The 21,016-nt window shown below is 48.7% G+C and overlaps 1 protein-coding gene across 2 annotated transcripts in view; it reads right to left on the bottom strand.

The window, feature by feature from the left end:
- Positions 1–21,016, bottom strand: part of USP38 (ubiquitin specific peptidase 38) — an 839,905-nt gene that overhangs the window by 602,367 nt on the left and 216,522 nt on the right. The gene's annotated exons all lie outside the window — the stretch shown is intronic.

Here is a 21,016-nt window from a genome sequence, read left to right as displayed (position 1 = left end):
GGTGAGCGGCCGGCTCACCACTTAGCATATTTGAGTGACAGCTAGGCTGAGTGAATGGGGGTTTGCTGCATAAAAGCAGGGCTTTGGGGACTGGAACTTCAGAAGTCGCCACAGGACCTAAGAATCCCACGAGGGAGAAGCTGAGCCGACCTGCCACGACACCACCACCGGTGGAGCCCTGCTGGACTGCCTCACCACTTTTCCCAACGACAGAGGAGATCTCCCGCCGGAGAGTCTTCTTCCTTTGACTGGTGGGGATAACCAGTTTCCCCGTCTTTTCGCTTTCCTGGCGTATCTCGTGGCCGCCTTGCCCGTGCCAAGCACCCCGGCAACCGGGATACCACTTTTTACCACGACCGCGAGACAAAGGTACCACCTTTAATTGGAAAACTCTGCGGCTGGTTTCTGCCCTGGTAGTGCAACGACCTTCATCTTTCCTCCAAGTTGAGATCTTCTCTTCCCCTGGACGACGACGCAACTTGCACCCACTACCAGGAACAACTGCCACCGCTGGAGGATCCTTCCCACTTAAGGTACCGTGTCCCGCCTGGCTTCCCTTGCTACCGACTGTACGGGGTAGATTTAGCCCCGGCTTTCGAACCTGGGTTAGCCTGGGACACCTTGGCTAAACTTTTCTAAGTCTCTCCCAACGCTTTTCTGAACCCTCTGCAAGACATTCTAAGCATAATAACTGATCTTGGGCGCATTTGTGCTCTGCTCTCTCTAAGAGTGGGCCCAGCCTTTGGACTTTGACTCACCAGTGACTTTTTGCTCTCTGCCTTGCTAACAGTGTTCTGGAATCGTAGAGTGGTGTGCCTCTTCCTATTCTGTCTTTTTCCCTCTCTTTTTCACAAACTTATTAGAGTGCAATCTAGTTAAGCGCTCACCTCTGTATGAAAATAAGTGGTGTTTTACTGTGATTTTCTAATAGGGAAAAAGGGGTGTATATATCATAATAGTAACTGTGTTTAGAATATTTTACAATAAGAGTGCTGGAGTGTTTCAACAGTGTGTTTTTAAATAAATAATTATATACTTTGATACCAAAGCTCTGGTCAGTGTTTGCTTGTATTATTGTATCTGAGTGCCTATTGAGTATACTTTGCATACTGCCTAACTCTTCTTGAGGGAAGTCTGACTGCTCAGCCACAGCTACCAGGTAAATCTGGGTGGTACAGACTGCTACCAAGTGGGTTTACTGCCAACACCTGTAGTCTTAAATCTTTTGCAGTGTTCCCTAAGGGAACTGCATAGGTTTCTGCCTAACAATCGTCGCCAGGTAACCTTTAATGGTACATACTTGGAAGACCCCTGTGGGCCAAAGAAAGCAAGAAAGACAGAACCATGGGAATGGAACAATGAAAAGGATTGATATTGTGTCCTCTGCACCAGTCGCAAAAACGTACGCCAACAGCAACGGTACAGGGATTTGGATGCCGGCACCTGGCTGAAAGCAACACGTCCATCACGTCATCCGGGAGGTCCCAATTCTTACCTCTCAACCTTTCAGAAACCAAGCGTGAAGGTTGAGAGTCTTGACATCTGGATGGAAAACCTGAACACCCTCCCCCCACACACTCGCGAGAGAAGATCCTCTTGGTAGGGAAGACGGCATGGAGGACAAATGGACATCGCTAGACGGTCCGGGTACCACGATCTCCTGGCCCAATCCGGAGTAATGAGGATCATGTGAGATCCGAACCTCTGCAACCTCCTTAGCATGATGGGGACCGGAGGAAACACGTACAAAAGTGGGAAGGACCAGGACACGACAAAAGCGTTGCCTAAGGCTCCTCTCAGAGGAAATTCCTTTGCGCACAATCTCTTGCACTTCCGGCTTGCACTGGTCATGAACAGATCCACTTGTGGGGTTCCCCAAAAGGCGAACATCTCCAGAAGGACTTCCTGAGCCAACTCCCACTCGAGAGAGATTGTGCTCTGCCTGCTCAGAGCGTCCGCCGCCGTATTCTTCTCTCCGGCAAGATGAACTGCTGAGAGTGAAATTCCTTGCTGGATTGCCTAGAACCAGAGCTGCATTGCCTCTCTGCACAACAGGAGTGACCCTACCCTGATTTTTTTTTTTATACATTTGTTTTTTTATTGACAATATACATATAAGGTAGGGCGTAAAAGCCAACCCAACCAGCAAAACCATTCGAATAAACCGCATCGTCAATGACATTTTCTCTTTTATACATTAACTCCCTTCCCCAGTTCCCCCCTAACACCCGACCCCCCCCCAATAAATCAACATGCCAAGTTTAGAGGTGTTGCAAACTATTGAAACTTAGGGGAGAACACTTGCATACCACATGATTGTTAAGAATACCACTTGAGACAGTGGGGTCCAACAGAAAGTCAATTGAACAGGAAACATCACGGGTCCTTGGGGGTTGTGAAATTGCGTACCATATCGGAGCAGCTCAGTATTCATTCTACAAATGCATGGTAAGTTTTTCATACACAAAAATCAACCTCAGTTTACAGAGCCATTCCTCGTTGGAAGGGGACAAGGCGCTCTTCCATTTTTGGGCGAGAGCCAGCCTCCCCGCTGACAGCATGGCGCCAATGACCTTGGGGAAAGCATTTGATTCTGTCTCCGGCATGGGAGTGCCCAGTAGAATTTCCAACGGTTGCAGGGACGGGCTAAACCTCTCGATGTCCTTAATCCAGCTGAGTAGTTCCGACCAGTAAACCTGTATGACCGGGCAACCCCACCACATGTGAAACCAGGTTCCCCGTTGGTGACAACCCCTAGGGCAAAAGGGGGACACATCTCTAAACATCTTAGACAACAGGGCCGGGGGGCGATGCCACGAGTGGAGGATTTTAAACCTATGTTCCATGGCAGCGGTATACAGAGAACCCGTAAAGATGCATTTAAAGACAGCCCTCCAAGTGTGGTGATCCAATGTCATGCCCAGCCTTTCTTCCCATATTTTTTTGAAGGGTTGTCTACCCTCTAGGTCCGCCGTTATCAAAACACTATAAAACTTAGACAAGGAACCCTTTCGAGTTGTACTTTTGGCCAGGATATTTTCAAAAGGAGTGAGGGGGCGTCTAAACTGGTCAGCCCATCGAGGGTGGGTCAAAATCCCCTTCAAGCGTAGGTATTCAAAGACCGTGGGGGGTCTATCATCCAATGCCTCAATCAAGTTGTCATACTCTATGAAGCCCTCTTCACGTGAGAGCTGAGAGACCCTCTCCAAGCCCATGTCTGACCAGGCCTGAGTGTCTCGGAAGCCCCTAGAGCCCAGGTCAATGGGGAGCCCCCAGAGCGAGGACAAGGGGGAGGGCCAAGAAGACAGCTGTTTATTAGCTTTATTGGGCTTCCATACTGCCCACAGGGCTGCCAGGGTAGGATGTGTTCTGAGCTGAGAGGGGAGAGCTTTAGGGGGGCCCACAAAAGGTCTCTAACTTTTTTCGGGTGGGTGTGAATGTCCTCAACATACGTCCAATATGTTCCCATGTCATCCCTCATATGCTCCAACATCACCCGGAGCTGGGCTGCTTTATAATAGAGCCGGAAGTCGGGGAGACCAAAACCACCATAAAGCTTTGGGAGGGTCAGGGTGGAGGTTTTAACTCTCGGCCTCTTGCCGTTCCAAATGAATTGGAGGACACGGGACTGGAGCACCTCAAAAAAGGTCTCAGGTATCACAACGGGAAGCGCTGCGAAAAGGTAGAGGAGGCGGGGCAAGATAATCATCTTCACTGTGACCATGCGCCCAAGCCAGGAAAGCGTGAAGGGTGCCCACCGTCTGAGGTTGCTGCTAACCTGAGCTAGGATCCCCGGGAAATTACACTGGTATAGTTGGGATAGATCTCTGGGGATGGTGATGCCCAGGTACCTATTGAACTCCCTTTCTAGTCTAACCCCCAGAATGTCGGCGTCGCCTCTGATGTCTCGATCCCCCAGACCCATGGGCATGATGCTTGATTTGGACGCGTTTATCTTCAGCCCGGAAAAGGAGCCGAAGTTGTGCACAAGATCAAATAACCGGGGTAGGGAGTCTTGAATGTTTGTAAGGTAGCCCAGAATATCGTCTGCAAATAAGGAGAGTTTAAAGTCACAATCACCACACCGTATTCCCGTGATTTCCGGGTCGTTCCTAACCGCAATGGCCACGGGCTCCATTGCCAATGCATACAATAGGGGCGACAGGGGACATCCCTGCCGGGTGCCTCTAGAAAGGGAAAAGGGCTCTGAAGTGCCTCCATTGACCAGTACTCTCGCCAAGGGGCCATTATATAGTGCTGCGACCCACCTACAAAAGTTGTCTCCCAGACCCATTTTTCAGAGAACCCTGCCCATGTAAGGCCACTCGACACGGTCGAAGGCCTTTTCTGAGTCTAGCGAGAGAAGGTACCCCTCCACCCCTTGTCTCGATGCCTCGTGCATAAGGTCGAGAGTTTTTCTTTATTATCTGATCCCTGGCGGCCCGGGATGAAGCCCACTTGATCACCATGTACTAGGGTAGGGAGGAGTTTCGCTAGCCTATTCGCTAGGAGCTTGGCCAATATTTTAACATCGGTGTTAAGGAGGGATATGGGGCGATATGATTGGCAATAGGAGGGATCCTTGCCTTCTTTAGGCAGGACTACGATTAAGGCAGACATCATCGTGGGTGGGAGGGTGCCTTGATCCAGTGCAGCATTAAACATTTTAGCCATGAATGCGGCAAGCGTGAACCTATAGGTCTTATAGAACTTAACTGTAAAACCATCATCCCCGGGGGCAGTGCCGCTCTTTAAAGAGGATATGGTATTTATTACTTCTTCCGGGGAAATGGGATGCTCGAGAGAATCAGCTTTGTCAGGGAGAAGGCCCGGGATTGGAAGGGAGTCCAGGAAGCTGTCAACGTCATTCCCATCCCCCGTATATTCCGAACAATACAATTTTTCGTAGTATAGCCTGAATTGTTCCGCTATCTTACTATCCCTTACGGTTGAGTCTCCCTCCGGGGAATTAATCGAATTCACCCTCCTACTGTTCCTAAGTTCACGAAGTCTCCAGGCCAATATCTTATCCGCCTTTTCCCCCTTTTCCATGTATTTCTGTTTCAGAAACGAGAGCTTCCTTTCCGTTTGTCCCACCATGAGGTCTGCCAACTTAGAACGCAACCTCTGCAGCTCCTCCCACTTCCCGGGAAACATCTGTGTTTTCAACTTCCCCCCGGTTGGATAGCCTCTATCTTTTCCTTTAACAACTTCTCCTCCCAGCCCCTCTCCCTTTTTTTCCCCGACCCTATACCAATGAGGGTGCCTCTAATAGTTGCCTTAAACGCCTTCCACACTCCCATGGTACCAACCGCCCTGTTGTCATTGAGGGTAAAATAATCTTCTATGGCTGCGAGGAGGGATTGGCCTATCTCCCTGTCCTGCAGGAGGAGGTCATTACACCTACACCGGGATCCGGTTGCCGGGGCAGGGCAATCCTAATCTTTACCATATCGTGATCCAAGGGACGATCTCCACTCCCGAATTTGAGATCTCTCCCTGCAGCGTGGAGTCAACCAGGATGTAGTCTATACGAGAGAAAACAGCATGTGGCTTTGAATAGAATGTGTAATCGGGGTTCCGGCCCCGCTCGGGTATACACGTGTCACACAAGCCCAGTTCCCCATTCACTTCCTGGAAGGCCAACGCCAATTTCTTGTGGAGACGGATGTTGGGGCAGGGATTATCAGACTTCCTAACCCTCTCGGGGCAGAGCACCATGTTAAAATCTCCACCCACCAGTAGGGTGCCCTCAGAAAATGACATTATTATCTCTTTCATTCCCTCCCAGAAGGTATCCTGCGCTTCATTCGGAGCATATATGCAAACCAATGTGAACAAGCGGCCCCGCACCTCCCCCTTTAGCATGAGATACCGTCCATCCGGATCTGCTTTTGAGGCTTTAAACACAAAGTGGGCCTCGGGTGAAACCAGCAAAGCTACTCCCCGCTTCTTTGCCTGGGAAGAAGCCGTAAACATCTGATCAATGGTTTTGGCCTTGAGCTTAGGCTCCTTTCCCCGAATCCAATGAGTCTCCTGCACAAAGAGAAAGTGAAGCCGCAGCCTCGCAAATTCCCTCACAATTAGCGACCTCTTTGTAGGCGAGTTAAGCCCGCGTACATTCAGTGACCCCACTGTCAAGAATTGGAGTGAATCATCCATTAAAGCACAGGTAAAGGCTCATAGCTCCCTTCTCAGAATAGCAAGCGTAGCGGTGTTACTCCCCCAATGCTTTCACAGCCCCTTACGGCTCGAGACAGCCCCGGGGGTGCGAACAAAACCAAAAAACTTGGCACGCCATAACTGTAACCCAACTCCCACGCATCACCCCCCCTCCCCCCTCCCCCCTGATCGCCTGGTTGTTCCATGGCTTCATCCTATCGCCAGGCCAGGCCACCATTGTCTCCCTCCTCCGGGCTCATTAACTCTTCATAAACAACAACTCAAGCCCCCCCCCAACCCCCAGGAACAATGCAAATCACAAACAGTTACATCACCCTCCATTCACAAAGTCAAATGCAGGTTTATTCGTCGGGCACCAGGAGCCCGCTTCAGTTGCTCGGAAGTTCCGGGGAAGCTGGGGCCACTCTCCTAAATTTCCTTTGGCCTCGAACTCTGCGCCTTTCCTTCGGAGCTTTGTTCCCTTTTGGGCCTGTCGGGGATCTCTCACGGTCTTGCTCCCCCATCTCCATATTTGAATTGTCCAAAAGTTCGCCCGACACTCTCTGGATATCGTCCACAGTGATCAGGGCATACATGTAGCCCTCGAACTCAAAAGTGAGCAAAAATGGGTATCCCCACCTGTATCGGACCCCCTTGGACTGGAGCATCTTCGTCAACGGGGAACAGAGGCGACGTCTTGCCAGGGTGAAGGCCGACAGGTCCTGATACACCGAGATCTGGGCCCCCTCCCACTACACCGGGCCCTTCTTGCGAGCCAGTTCGAGGATCCTGCTTTTCTCGGAGAAGTAATGAAAGCGAACTAGAACGGATCTGGGGCCTCTGGATGATGCGCCTGCTCTATGGGCCCTGTCAATGGTGGGTTCGTTGGTGTTGGCCCCCTCAAATAGCACTCCTATTACTGCATTGACAGCCTTAATGATGTCTGCTTCGGTCTCGCCTTTGTTTTCTGGAAAACCTAGGAAATGCAGGTTACAGCGGCGTTCCCTATTCTCCAAGTCGTCCATTTTTAAGGAGCATTTCTCTTCTCTCCTCTCGAGCTCCGACAGGCGCATGTCGAATTGTGTCTCAAAGATGTCGCTCGAAGCTGTATTATTCTCCAGTGCCTGAAACCTGTCGTCAATATTGTCCACCTTTTTATCTAAGGTGTCCAGACGTAGAGCAATGTCCGCCCTAAAGCCTCTAATTTCCTCAAGTAGGGCCGCCATGCCCCTGGTGACTGTGCTTGTATCAGTAGATTCCTGCTGCGCCAGGGCCGCCATTTCAGGTGGTATCCGGGGATCGGGGGGCGTGCGGCGAAACTTCTGTAGGGATTCCTTCCAGTTCATAGAAGCTCCCCAAGCATCCCTGCTCCGTGGGGGCCTCCCCCAAAAGCTTGTGCCCAAGGTGACCCGCTATCACATACGCAGTCAACGCCACAGGGGGCGGGGACCAATGTCAGCCGAGGGGCGAGAAGTGGAGCCCCAGCAACGGGGGTCCGAGTCCCCGACTAATGCACTCCTGTAGGTGTGGGTTTCTCCCCCACAGGGTTCCCACCTCACCTCTCCCCCCTCAAACCGCTTAACTTCACTCCCGTCGTAGCTGGGCAGTGTTTATTGTTCCATAGGCTACGCGCGGGAAGGACCAATCCCAAGGCCCCTGTGTCTGCACCTCAGTGTGGTCTGCTGGTGCCGTCCTCTCCCAACAGGGCCCCGTGCGTTTGTTCTGTCTGGCTGGGACCTGCGGTACACGGGGGACACCCCGCTGCCAAAGGCCACTCCGGGGCTCCGATGTATGCCAGGGGCTCTCCCCAGCCGCACTCCCGCCTCCTCCCGTGACACCTTCAATTCCCAGGAGGTCGTCCAGCCCTGGCCTGCACCTCCTTACCTCCTGGACGCCAAGTTGCCCCTCAGCCTGTGGAAGTCCATGCGCCAGTGAGAGGGCTCGCCTGCCTCCCGCACACTACTGTCGCCAATTCCTGGCACTCCAGATCACCCTTCACGACACACCAAGCCGCTCCCACTGCAGTGGGGGCCCTCACGCTTCGTCCTTCCCCTCATTCTGCGGGCCTCGCGCAGGCCTCCACCTCTGCGGTGCGTTCGTGGCACCTCCTCCAGATCCCGGATCAGCTGCGGATGCCTCCGGGTGCGTCCCGCCTCCACCGTCGTGCAGAAGGCTGGGGGGGGAGCCGCCAAACGGGGCAGCCCAGCCCTTCCACAGGCCCGGGCTCGCCATGGATTCTCGCGGAGCCGCGGCGCCGCAGGGGGGAGGGGCTTCTGTCCCTCTGAAACTCGGAGGCTACGATCGCCCGAACGGCTCCACCACGGGGGCTCAAATTTGGGCCAGGGGTGCCCGGCACACTTAGAGGGGTGGGGGTGATGCCAGCTCCTCACTCCGGTCGGGGTGTCGGGGGGGCTCATGTCCCGCTAACAGTGCCCAGCAGAGGAGACGAACCGAGATGCAGGGCCAGCCTGATGGCTCTCAGCTTTAACAGGTTGATGTGGAGTTTGGACTTCGACGTAGGTAGACCAACGACCGCTGGCAGTCATATCGTCGGTATGAGCCCCCCCATCCAGTTAGTGAGGCGTCCCCTCACCACCGTCAACCCCGGCCAAGGTTGCCAAAATGGCTCCCCCTTCATCAGATTCCCTTTGCTGGCCCACCACAGAAGATCCTCCGAGACCGAGAGTGGAACCTGAACGGGATCCGACATCTTGCCTGAGAATTGGGACCACTACACATCTTGAGGACCCATTGCAGGGATCTCATCGGCAGTCTGGCCTCTGGCACCAGAAAAATGCAGGATGCCATGAGGCCGAGCAACTTTAAGAATACGAAAGCCGGAAGACTCTGGGCATGTTGAAATTTGTCCATCATCTGTACAATGTGATGAGCCCTCACCTTGGGAGGCAAGCACTTTCCCAAGGATGTGTCCAACACAGCCCCGATGTACTGGAGCTATTGAGGTGTCAGATGCGACTTCTTGAAATTGAGGGAGAATCACAGCTTGTGGAGGGAGCAGCAGGTGAGGCTGATGATCCAGAGCTTGCTTGGGAGAACGTGCTCAGATCAGCCAGTTGTCCAGTTGGGGGTAGACCTGAATCCCCCCCTCAACTGAGATACGCTGCCATCTCCACCATTAGCTTGGTGAAGACCCTTGGGCAGAGTTTAATCCGAATGGCAGGACCCAAAACAAAGTGCAAGCTGCCAGCCGCAAACCTCAGGTATTTTCTGTGCTTTGGATGAATCGGCACATGAAAGTAAGCATCCTGTAGGTCCAGAGACACCAACCAATCTTGAAGTTGAAGGGCTTGAAGGACCTGATAAAGAGTGACCATCTTGAAATGGTCCTTCCTGGGGAACTTGTTCAAACAACGCAAGTCCAAGATGGGTCTCAGTACCCAGTCTTTCTTTGGAACCAAAAAATATGGGGAATACCAACCCTTGTTCCTCTCCGCTACAGGCACTAGTTCTATAGCACCTTTCTCCAGCAGGGTCAAGATTTCCTGCACAAGGAGCGGATCCGGAAAAGTCTCCCCGGTGGATTGTCGTGAGGCCGCTTTAGGAAGGGAAGGCAGTAGCCGTGGGCTATTGTCTCCAGAACCCATGCATCCAAAGTAATAGTTCGCCATTCTTCAAGATGCTGAGACAGTCTGCCCCCAACCGGCTAACAATGGAACATGGCCTCATAGCCGTTTTGGAGCGGCTGTTGCAGCGCCTGAAGGCAAAGAGGCTGCTGCTTGAGCGGGTTTGGAACCTCTATTTCCTCGACCACCACGGGTACTTTTCCGTTGACCCCTTTAATTGGCGGCTCCTCTCGTCCTACCAAAAGAGGAGTAGTAACGAAAGGAACCTCCCCCTCCACTGTTGTCCCCTAGGACGAAAAGGCAGAGGTTGGCGCACTGCTGCACTCGAAAGATTTACCAGCAGCTTTGGAGGTCTGCAACCTCTCAAGGCTCTCGTTAGCCTTGCTGCCAAACAAATGAGAGCCATCAAAGGGCATGTTCAGAAGACGGGCCTGTACATCCGGAGCAAAACCCAACTTCCGCAACCACGCAAGCCTGCGTATAACGGTGCTCGCAGCCATGGACCGGCTAACACTGTCAGGCGTGTCCAACCCAGACTGAAAGGATTCACACATGGCATCCCATCCTGCACGAGAGCAAGGAACCCATCCCTTTCTTCCCCCTATGGAATATGCTCAGCCACTAGAGAGACCCAATTCCACAGAGTGTGAAAATCTTGCCAAGGCACAAGTGAAGTTGGCTGACTTCAGCGCCATACTCCCCACAGAAAACACCTTGCGTGCCCAACCATCAAAGCGCTTGTTGTCCCCATCAGGAGGGATGGCAGGGTACGCCGCTAGCCTCGAGGTGGCCGTAGCCGCCTGAACCACCAAACTCTCGGGAGTGGGGTGAGTGGATAGGTAGCTAGGGTCGCTACTGGAAGGGCGATATTTCTTTAGTTAACGACTTGTTAACCGCCGGAAGAGACTCTGGGGTCTGCCAAGCAGCCTCCACCCTTTTTTGCGAAGTCAAATGAAAAGGCAACACTGGGTCAGTGGACGGACCTTGATCCAAAATATCAGTCAAGTCATCCTGAACAACTGCATCCAGAGGACTAGACCAACCAGGATACTCAGTAACCCTAGCCATCAGTCTCCTATAAAAGGATTCAGCATGAGCCCCAGGCTAAGGCCTGCCAAACTTCACCTCATGAGATGTGTCCAAGCCACTGGCATCATGGAATGATTGACGTAACTCTTCTGACTGTCCCCGGAAAAGACAGGAGCCACATCAGGGTCAAACTCCAAATCTGACCTCTGCTCATCCTCAGATATCATCCAGGTGTAGTCATACCCTGACATGGTTCAACAAACTTAAATCCCCCACTTTTGAGTATTCTCAAGGGGGGTTGTCCATTTGATATCTCAAGTAATTTACCTCGGTTAATCTGTTTTTTCGTTTTCTTAGTGCTGCCTGAAATTGAGAACTGTTTTTTTGGCAAATATACCGAACTAGGGTGTATTACAGTAGAATCTGTTAGAGGGTTCGTAAGAGATTGCAGATTTAAAGTTTGTTGACCCATGTCAGGGGATGACTACCAGAGTCCATTGCTACTCTGAAGCTATTGTGTGTCTGGTTAGGGAACATAAGTATGTGCTAAAAGAATGTGGCCATCTTAGATGTCAATGAAGTGGGACCTGACTGCATATCCAACAAGGACAGTCATGATTATCCCAGGAATATCGATCAGGCTAAGGGCCAAACAAAAGACAATGATGCAATAAAAGAACATTGGGGACGTCTCTGTTCTTTTTTACCGTTGGGCCAAAAAAAACACTGAGATGACACCAGTCTAATATCTTGGAATACGAGAGGACACAGTCAGATATTTGCAGAATTGGGTTCATTTGATCTCTTCTGCAATGCTTAAATTGTCCTATTACAGAAAACATGGCACCTGCATGAGGCTGTGTTTGATGGCTTTACACCATTTTATAATTTGGCAAATAAAGGTGATAAGGGTAGGCCATTTGGAGGCCTGATAACTTTGGTATCTAATGGTATACATGCTTCCAAATGTGAACTGGTCCCTGCTAATCCTAATGTACTGATTGTAGAGATGTATTTGCATAATGGGATGCGTATCATGCTGATTAATATATATGGCCCTCCTGGTGACGTATACACGGCTGCTATCCAACAGAGTACATGAGTGTTTGCTTGATAAATGTATTGCTGATGGTTCGATCAACATAGTACTGGGTGGTGATCTCAATTCCAATATCCTGCTATACAATCCTGGAGATCTGATGAAAGCCGAGAGGTGTTTTATATTTATCAAGGAGATGGATCTAATGGTGCTAAATGGTAGTGGTTCTGACCGGAAAGATACTTATAGTACTTGGACTAATGGTCGTTATTCATCTATGCTTGACTTCATCTGTATGAGTGACAAGCTTTATGATCATATTACTGGTTTTCAGATCTATGCAAATGAATTTAGTGACCACTCCCTGCTACATTGTACAGTTAGTTGGTCCAATTGGTCCGTTTATGTAGATGCTACTAGGGGGATCACCATCTCAAGCCAAGGTAATAGGATCTGGTGGTCTGATGCTAAATTAGCAAAGGCAAAAAAATGGTGCCATAATATTGATGTTGACCATCTGATTACTTGCTCTGCTGATAATATAATTGCCTGGTTATCTAAGCACTTATATGATATAATGCCCTGTGGAGGTAAGCTTAGACCCTATAAGAATTGTTCCAATAGAACAAGAGTATATGATGGGGGTCATAAGAGATATGAAAAGGGAGAGGCGAAGAATGATGCGTATCTGTGACCTGAGTGGTTTAAGTTCTGGGATGCTATATAAGGAGAAGCGAAGGATTAGAAACTCTTACCGTAATGAGATAAGATGATATCCGATATCTGAGAATAACACCAATAGGCAATATATGGTTCGCCTTCTTCTGGATGGTAATACTAGGACATTTTGGGCTAGCTTTAGAGCTCTTGGTGGAGCTGGGAATTCTGAGCTAGCTATTCCCATTGATAGCCATACGTGGGTCATGTATCTTGCCAATAAATTTAAGGGTGATACGACAATTTTGGTTAAGAAACCTATCCATACTTTGACTATAATAAGGGAAGACATTCTTATGATAATTAAGAATCTCAAAATATCCAGAGCCCAAGGGCCTGATGGCCTCTGTAATGTTATTGTAAAGGATAACCCTGAGGTCTGGTCTAATATCCTAGGGATTATCATCCGGAAAATCATTGATACTGGTGTTGTGCCTATTTCCTGGAAGATGTCTCACATTATTCCTGTCTTTAAGTCCGGACGTCGGAGACTACCTGAGAACTATAGGCTACTTGCTCTCACTGAGTGTGTCTAGTAAGATATTCTGTACACTAATCCTTCGGGAAATCATGAAATGGATTGATAGTAATAATATCCTAGATAAGGCCCAAACTGGTTTCCGTAAAGGGTGTTCTACCAAAGACAATATCTTTATCGTTAATACCCTCATTGAACAGGCTAAGGGTAAGAATAGGCTGCCTCTTTATATGCTAATTGTTGATTTTTCATCTGCTTTTGACTCGGTTGAGCGTCAGAGGTTGTGGCCGAAACTTGAGTCACTAGGCATGCCATCCCCTCTTTTGTATGTCTGTAAAATGATTTATGATGGAAATAAGGCCAGGATTAGGACAGATGATGAGGGTGCAATGTCCTAAAGGGGTAAGACAGGGTTGTACATTGGCACCTACTCTGTATAATCTATTCAAGGCCGACTTTGGTGGAATATTTAAAGCAAACATGAAGGCCTTCCCAAAAATTGATTCACACAAAATTGGCTAGATCTGCTATGCAGATGACATTATAATCTTTGATAATACCTATAGGGGCATCTGTAACTGCGCTAGTGCCATCTGCGATTATGCCAACAACAATGGTCTTACAATCAATCTTAATAAAAAAACTCAGTTTATGGCTGGGGGCCAGAATAGCTGTAGAAAGTCTGAAATTCCCTGTACACTGGGCGTGATAAGAAAAGTAAATTCCTACAAATATCTGGGCTATGAGCTGTGCGTTGACAAAGGTAAAACGAATAAGTTGGTACAACAGAATACAAGAGCAAAAGTTACGGCCACACTCTCTAAAAATAACAGCTGGGTATAGCTTACTTGAAATCATTAACATCTATAAAAAGCTGTTGGCCATGTTTCTGAATGCTTTGGAGACATCATTCTCAGATTGGTCTGATTGGGCTGACGCTGCGGAAGGTATTATATGTCGCAGAATACTTGGTCTGTCCAACTATACCCCTGTGCAGGCGGTTCGGTTGGAAGTGGGGCTCATCTCTCTGGCCACCCAAGTTGACCCTTGACCCTAATGTCCCCACCAACTACAGACCCATTACGACCGTACCCTTCCTACTAAAAATCCTCGACAGAGCTGCCTATCTTCAGATACAGAACCACCTTGAGAAAAATAACTTACTAGGACTCAGACAATCAGGATTCCGCCCCAAACACGGCACTGAGACCGCCCTGATTGACCTTAAGATACAGATGGACAACATTAAAGACAATGGTAAACTAGCCATCCTTCTCCTTCTTGACTTATCGGCCGCCTTCGACCTGGTCAACCACGACATCCTCTGCAAACATCTATCCTCAACAGCCAAATTTTCAGATAACGCCAACGCATGGATCCATTCCTTCCTTAACAACAGATCCATGAGAGTCTACGCACCCACAGCCTCTGCCATCCCAGCCCCAGTCACTTGCGGTGTCCCCCAGGGCTCCTGCGTCTCCCCCACTCTATATAATGTGTTCACGAAACCCCTCTTTGACATATTGGACCGCTTGGGTGTCATCTACACCAACTACGCAGATGACACCCAAATACTGATCCCTTTAACAGGCGACTACTCCACCGACCTCACTGCTCTCAACAACATTTATTCCATTATCCAAGAATGGATGGCCAAGCATGGCCTATGCCTCAATGACGACAAGACCGAACTCCTTCTCCTAGGTTCCCAACCCAGACTTAATAAACTCGACAAACTCTATCAAGCATTCACTATAGACGGCAATAACATCATCGTCTCTAACAGCGTCAAAACCCTAGGAATCTACCTCGACTCCTCCCTCACACTGACAAGACAGATCAATTCCATATCATCAGCCACTGCTTACACCTGTAAACTCATCAATGCCAGCAGACCTTACCTCTCACCATCCAACTGCATCACCTTAGCCAGAGCGCTAGTCCTTTCCAAAGTTGACTACTGCAATGCGTTATACTTGGGAACCAGTCAGAAAAACATCAACAAACTACAAGTCATACAAAACAACGCCTTGCGAGCAGCCCTGAACATACCCAAACATGAACACATTTCGGACGCCAGACGCACCTGCCATTGGCTATCCATACCACAAAGAATTGAATATAAAACCATCTCACTCACACACAAATGCCTAGCTAACCAAGCACCCAGATACCTATCCGACAATCTCAATCACCACACCCCAGCGCGCCCTACCAGATCAGCTCAAACACATTGCTTAAATATCCCAAGATTTAAGCTCCAAAAAGCAGGTGGCTCCAGCTTCCCCGTGCTTGCCTCCAAACTTTGGAATTCACTTCCACTCGAGCTGAGATCAGAACCTTCCTTTCACAGATTTAGACACAACACCAAAATTTGGCTTCTATCAAAAGAAACGTAAACTGCCTAGCCCTACTTTACTAGCATGCACCAAGACTGTAAATTTGTAAATATGTAATCGGTTTGTACATTTCTGTTGTATTATTCTTGTTGTATTCATCGCAAGCGCCTGGATGCCCTAGGGCCAGGCGGCGCTATACAAATAATAAACTAAACTAAACTAAATTGTATGTGACAATTAAATTAGCTCATTAGGGAACTCTTCTATATATCCTTATGGAAGGTCTGGAGGAGGGTAAGATGGAAGCTCTAAATAAATTTAAAAAAATAAAACTTGCAATTATTTGAAAAGATCTGTTGGACTCCTAGGTGGGAACATGGTGAAGGTGTGGTGCTAAACTCTCTGAAAAACTCCATTGAAAAGTGGGACTGGGCAGCAAGTCTTGAAAAGGTCTCCTCCATGAGTTCCCGACATACCTTTGCAAAGATGCCATTTATATACAAAGAACCTCAAAGATATCTCCTACTTATGCCCTCGCAAACTAACCGGAGAATCTTCATGGATATTAGATTCAACCTCCTTAATATCCTGGGGGTTCATGGAACTTGGATGGGTTTACCCATTGAAAAAAGGATATGCAGACTATGTGCCGACAAGGACATGGTGGAAACAGTCATGTTCTTACGTGTTGCAATGCAATGAGATCTACCTATGATAAATAATTTGCCAAACTGGACAATGAATACATTGATATCCAAAGTAAAAACTTTTGGTTGCGTTGTCTCTCTGGAAGGAGTAATCACTTGATTATTGCCATTACTCAGATCTGGAAAGTGGCAAAAGATTGCTTATGTAAATTTGAAGCTAAGGTTAAATTGTTAACGGACCTTGAGAATGTAAATTAATAGGATATTGTTTTGACATTGCCGATGTAGCTGATATTTGCTTTGCTGTCCTGGTGTACATATTGTTATATGCCTGTGTACATTTCTGTTATTATTCTCTTATTTATAATGATGAACTTAATGTATATGTTGGTTATGTTATCTTTCTGTTTTGGCTCAGTTTTGTGAAAAGTTCTTGGAACTAGAACACAATAAAAACAAATAAAAAAAAATAAAAAAAAGATATCCAGAGGAAGAAAGAACTCCTGCCTAGGGACAGAAGTGGGTCTGGATTCCCCAACAGGCTTCACAGACTTGCATTTAGCCTTCCTTGGAGGACCCACAGTACCAGGGAACTCCACTCGCAAATTCCGTCCAAATGGCTTTGGCATCGACAACGGCGCCGAGGGCTGGAGTGAAGGCAGAGCACCAACCTCCATATCCGACGGACATGGTGACGACAGAGTCGACGTGACCTCGAGCCCTTACCAGATTTCTGCCGTTTCACCGGGGACAAAGACCGAGACCTGGACCTAGCACGCCTCTGGCGATCAACCTGAACCTTGTCCGAACGGGACCTCGACGGTTCCCGATGTGTATCGTGCCGAGGACCCAGGCCCGAAGGCAGGCAAGCATTGGATTGAGACCGTTCCCTGCCGGCTCCTTCCGGAGGCACGGACGGAACTGTGCCCTGGGATTGAAAAATCACCAGCATTTGCACCCTGAAGGCCTCCCATTCCTCAGGAGTTGAGGATTTAGTGAGACAAGCCAATTTCCTTGCGGCGCCATCATCCGACGAGGAAGGCAACCGGTGACGCTGCTTCCGGGAGTGCCTGGACGAGTGGCGGGAAACACTCCAGGATCGAGATCACCAGGACTCCTTCCGACGAGGAGAGCCAACACGCGAATCATCGGTGGACAACCCTTTCACAGCTTTTCGGGACTTATGGATTTAGTACCCTGACCCTCCTGTAACTTCCCCTTAAGCTCCCGCAAGGCCTTATCAGTCAGCGACTGGCATTTCGAAAAGTAGTCGGTGTCATGACTCTCGCCAAGACACCACAAACAAATGCGGTGTGGGTCCGTATTTGACATCTTAGACTTACAGTCCCGGCAAGTCTTAAAGCCAGACCGCAGAGTCGGAGGGGTAGACGGAGAAGACATTCACGAAGAATACACGAGGCGCGCTGAGTTTTCGAAGCAAACACATTTGCGGAAAAAACGGAACTGAGGCTACTGGCGCCGTGCATCCTATTTATAACATCAGGTGACGTCGCCCACGACAGAGGCCTTCGAAGGACATCGACCTAATGCCATCGACGCAGGACGCCCTCTGCCGAAAAAAGTCTGAAGTAGCACAGCTGTGGATATTACATGTCAAAGATGTGGAATACGAAGGAGGACACAATCCATTCAAAATTTCTGTTTAAACCACAAGTAGCATTTGCATGTACACTATAACCACAGCCAACACCCTAAATATGCACATGATCAGGTACCAGACAATATACTAGAGTCTGCTCAGCTCAAAGACACGTTTAGGCCATTGGACAACCTCGAGCATGAGACCAGTGTAGGACTTCTTTGCCACAGGGTGAAAGTCTGCACATTGTGATTTAGACTGCGATAGTCAGGCAACCTCCAAGACCCCGCTGAGTTTAGGTCATGTGAGCACCATGTCTCCAACTCATTGATAGCACCATAGGCAAAAATTGTAGCAGCCAGTACACCAGAGTGGAGGGAGCTGGACTGACAAGGTCAGAGAGAACAGATCACCTGAATAGTGGGGATGGGAAATAAGGGATTTATTTACCTACTCTGCCATTGAGAAATGGATAATCAACTTTATGGCGAACAACCTCAAATAGGTATCCCGTCAGGGAATTAGCCTGGAGTTCACATTGCCAGCTGAAAGTAAATGGCGAAAAATGTTACACTTGTTGACGGAATAATCAGAAACAGGAAGCCGCGTCAGGGGTGCAGAGGGACATTGGGCATCACCTAGACAAATATGAAATACCTTTTTTCTACCAAACCCAGTAGTATGTGGTAGGAAAGACTTGGAAAGGGTAGTCCGCAATATAAAAAAACAGCAGGTCCATAGGGGCAGAGAAGGGAGAACGGGAGCAGGGCAGAGAGGGGTCGGGTGGAAAGGAGAGAGTGGGGAGGAGAGTTGGAATTTGGTGGAGAGTAGGAAGGGTGTAGAGAGGGGAGAGTAAGAGTGGGGTAGAAAAGGGTGAGAAGCATAGTAGGGAGGAGGATCAAGGGTCGAGGTAGACCATAGCAAGAGGACCATCCGGAGGATAGAGGAGGAAGAGCCAGGGAGAGAGGAGAGCCAGTGAGTGGAGTAGGAGAGACGAGTAGGAAGATGATGGGAGGATGACCAATCTAAAAAGAGGAAAGCAAGAGCGTGGAAAAACAGGCTAGAGTGGGACAAGTGTATCTGGAAAGCACACGCCTTAAATCTTATCATTGGGAAATACGAGTAGAAACTGCTAGATTGTTACCTGATGAGGTGTTTCCCTTTAGGCCATCACATAGATTGCGTTAAGATAGCAGGGGTTACCGATCTCTAGTACCAGTCTGTGGTTTAGGGGCACCTCGGTTAGTGAGGGATTGCCCATACCCAGATAAGAGAGTGATAGCCCTTGGAGCACTTTTCTACAAATGGAAATCGAAACTCTAAAATCGTCTCTGGGTGTTGTTGTGTTCATGAGGCATCTGAGAAATACATTTAGGTTTTCATTATCCCTCATTGCTGGCTTTGTAGACATTCCTAGAAGTCTTAATGTTTCACAAAATGGTAAAAAAATTAAAATACAGCCAGCCATGATCCCCAGTTAAGATATTAATCTCAAAGGCTGGTAGCTCTTGCCTTAAAAACACCACACGTTACATGAATTCTAAGATTGTATCCACTATATGTCAAGAAAAAGAATGAGAATCAAGAAGGTGTGTTGTCACCGTAGTCATGTACATAATATGAAGTCCTATAAGAGACAGCCAAATGTGACCTCTAAGAGTGAACCCGCTAATAGTGGGAGATTGAATTGATATTTTATTTCTATTGCGCTCGTAAAGAAGTGTTTCAGAGCCCGGCAAGGGAGGGGAACAGGGGAGAAGAAAACAACGATCTTACTAGGCACAGTGACATTGAGGGGAAAAGTTCATGGAAGGGGGGAGAAGGGGAAAGTGCGGAGCAAAGGAGAAACAGATAAATAATACATAAATAATAAAGGCAACAAACAGTGGAAGTGCAGCCAGCAAGAGGCAAGTGCTGGGTTTAAGGCAGCAGACAAGGTATGTCTGATAAGTGCAGGAAGAAAAATTGGGGGGCTGTTTGGGTACAGATACAGACCCCAGTGCAAGGGGTGGCCCGGAGGCAGTGCAGGGGGGTGGCAAGGTGAGCAGGTACCTGGGCCAGGAGGACAGAGGGTGGCCAGGTGCACGGTGCCAAGAGAGAACAGATCAGCAGGGGAGAGGGGGAGCGAAGGCAGAAGCAAAGATGACAGTCTTGAGGTGCTTCCGGAACCGGAGATGGTTCTTCAGTTTTATAGTGGCAGGGAGGCTGTTCCAGAGAGAGGCCCGAGCTGATGACGGATCTACCCCCAGCTCGTTTCTTTGAAAAACGACTGACCCCGAGGGAGTTAGAGGTAGAGGAGCGAAGAGCTCGAGAGGGGATGTATATGTGGAGGGATGACTGAAGGTATTTTGGACACAGGCCCCAGAAAGCCTTGTGGACAATGCAGAGGGTTTTGAATTTAATCCTTGCATCCACTGGGAGCCAATGGAGAGATTTCAGAGCTGGGGAGATACAATCCCAGAGCTTGAGGCAAAGGACAAGTCTTGCAGTCCTGTTCTGGATTAGTTGCAGAGGGCGGAGAGTAGAGGCAGGTAGATTTAGAAAGAGGCTGTTACAATAGTCCAACCTAGAGAGAACCAGTGCTTGGGAGACAGTGAGCTTCTGAGGGAAGGAGAGGAGAGGGAGAGTATCTCTGAGGCAGTGCAGGAGGAAGTTTGACTTTTTAGAGACATCAGAGATGTGGGTGGAGAAGGAAAATGTGGGGTCAAAGATGACCCTGAGGTTCTTAGCCTCGCAGGTGGGGGTAGGAGGAGGGCCAAGGGAGGTTGTCTCCCTTCTGCTATTAAACCTTTGGCCAGTTAAATGCTAAAAAGAAACTCAGGAATTCCAAGGTCATAACCCTCGTGGGAGATCTAATGTGAATCTTATGGTGGTGGAGAGTGCAGAGGACTGGCCTGCCTGCATACTTCATCTATTTTCTCTGAATTATTGGTGCATTGAAGATACAGAATACAGAAATCATAATGTCATAGGGACCACAGTTTTGAGCCGTCTTGTACATGTCCATTCAGGGAGACTGAGGAAGAATTCAGGGAATAGTTGCTTAATCTGGAAACTACACCATGAAAAGAAATTAAATAGGAAGGTAATGGATTGTGTTCCTATGACATTAGCCTCCCTCTTCGCTGTGTAGAAACACCGTCCCTTGTATGAGAAGGCTAAAGTTATGTGGGGGGGTGGGGGAGGGGTATTTTTTGCACATTACATTTGTCGCACACAGACCATAAACTCTGCATCCACTGGATGCACTTGCCTGTACACCAAAAAAGGGAAATTCATGTTCTTCTGAGTTTGCTCTTTCATGCAAAGTTCATATCTCACAAAGGGCAAGTCTTGGAGAATAAAGCTCAGCCACTTGTAGGAAACGGCTAACCATACCCAATTGTGTGTTGCTAAATTGTAAAATGTATGAAACTGATTT

Source organism: Ambystoma mexicanum, chromosome 6q (assembly GCF_040938575.1).
Source record: "Ambystoma mexicanum isolate Mex_15411 chromosome 6q, UKY_AmexF1_1, whole genome shotgun sequence".
NCBI classification, from domain to species: Eukaryota; Metazoa; Chordata; class Amphibia; order Caudata; family Ambystomatidae; genus Ambystoma; species Ambystoma mexicanum.
Note: the sequence above shows the minus strand (reverse complement) of the source record. Positions and strands in the feature narration are given on the sequence as shown.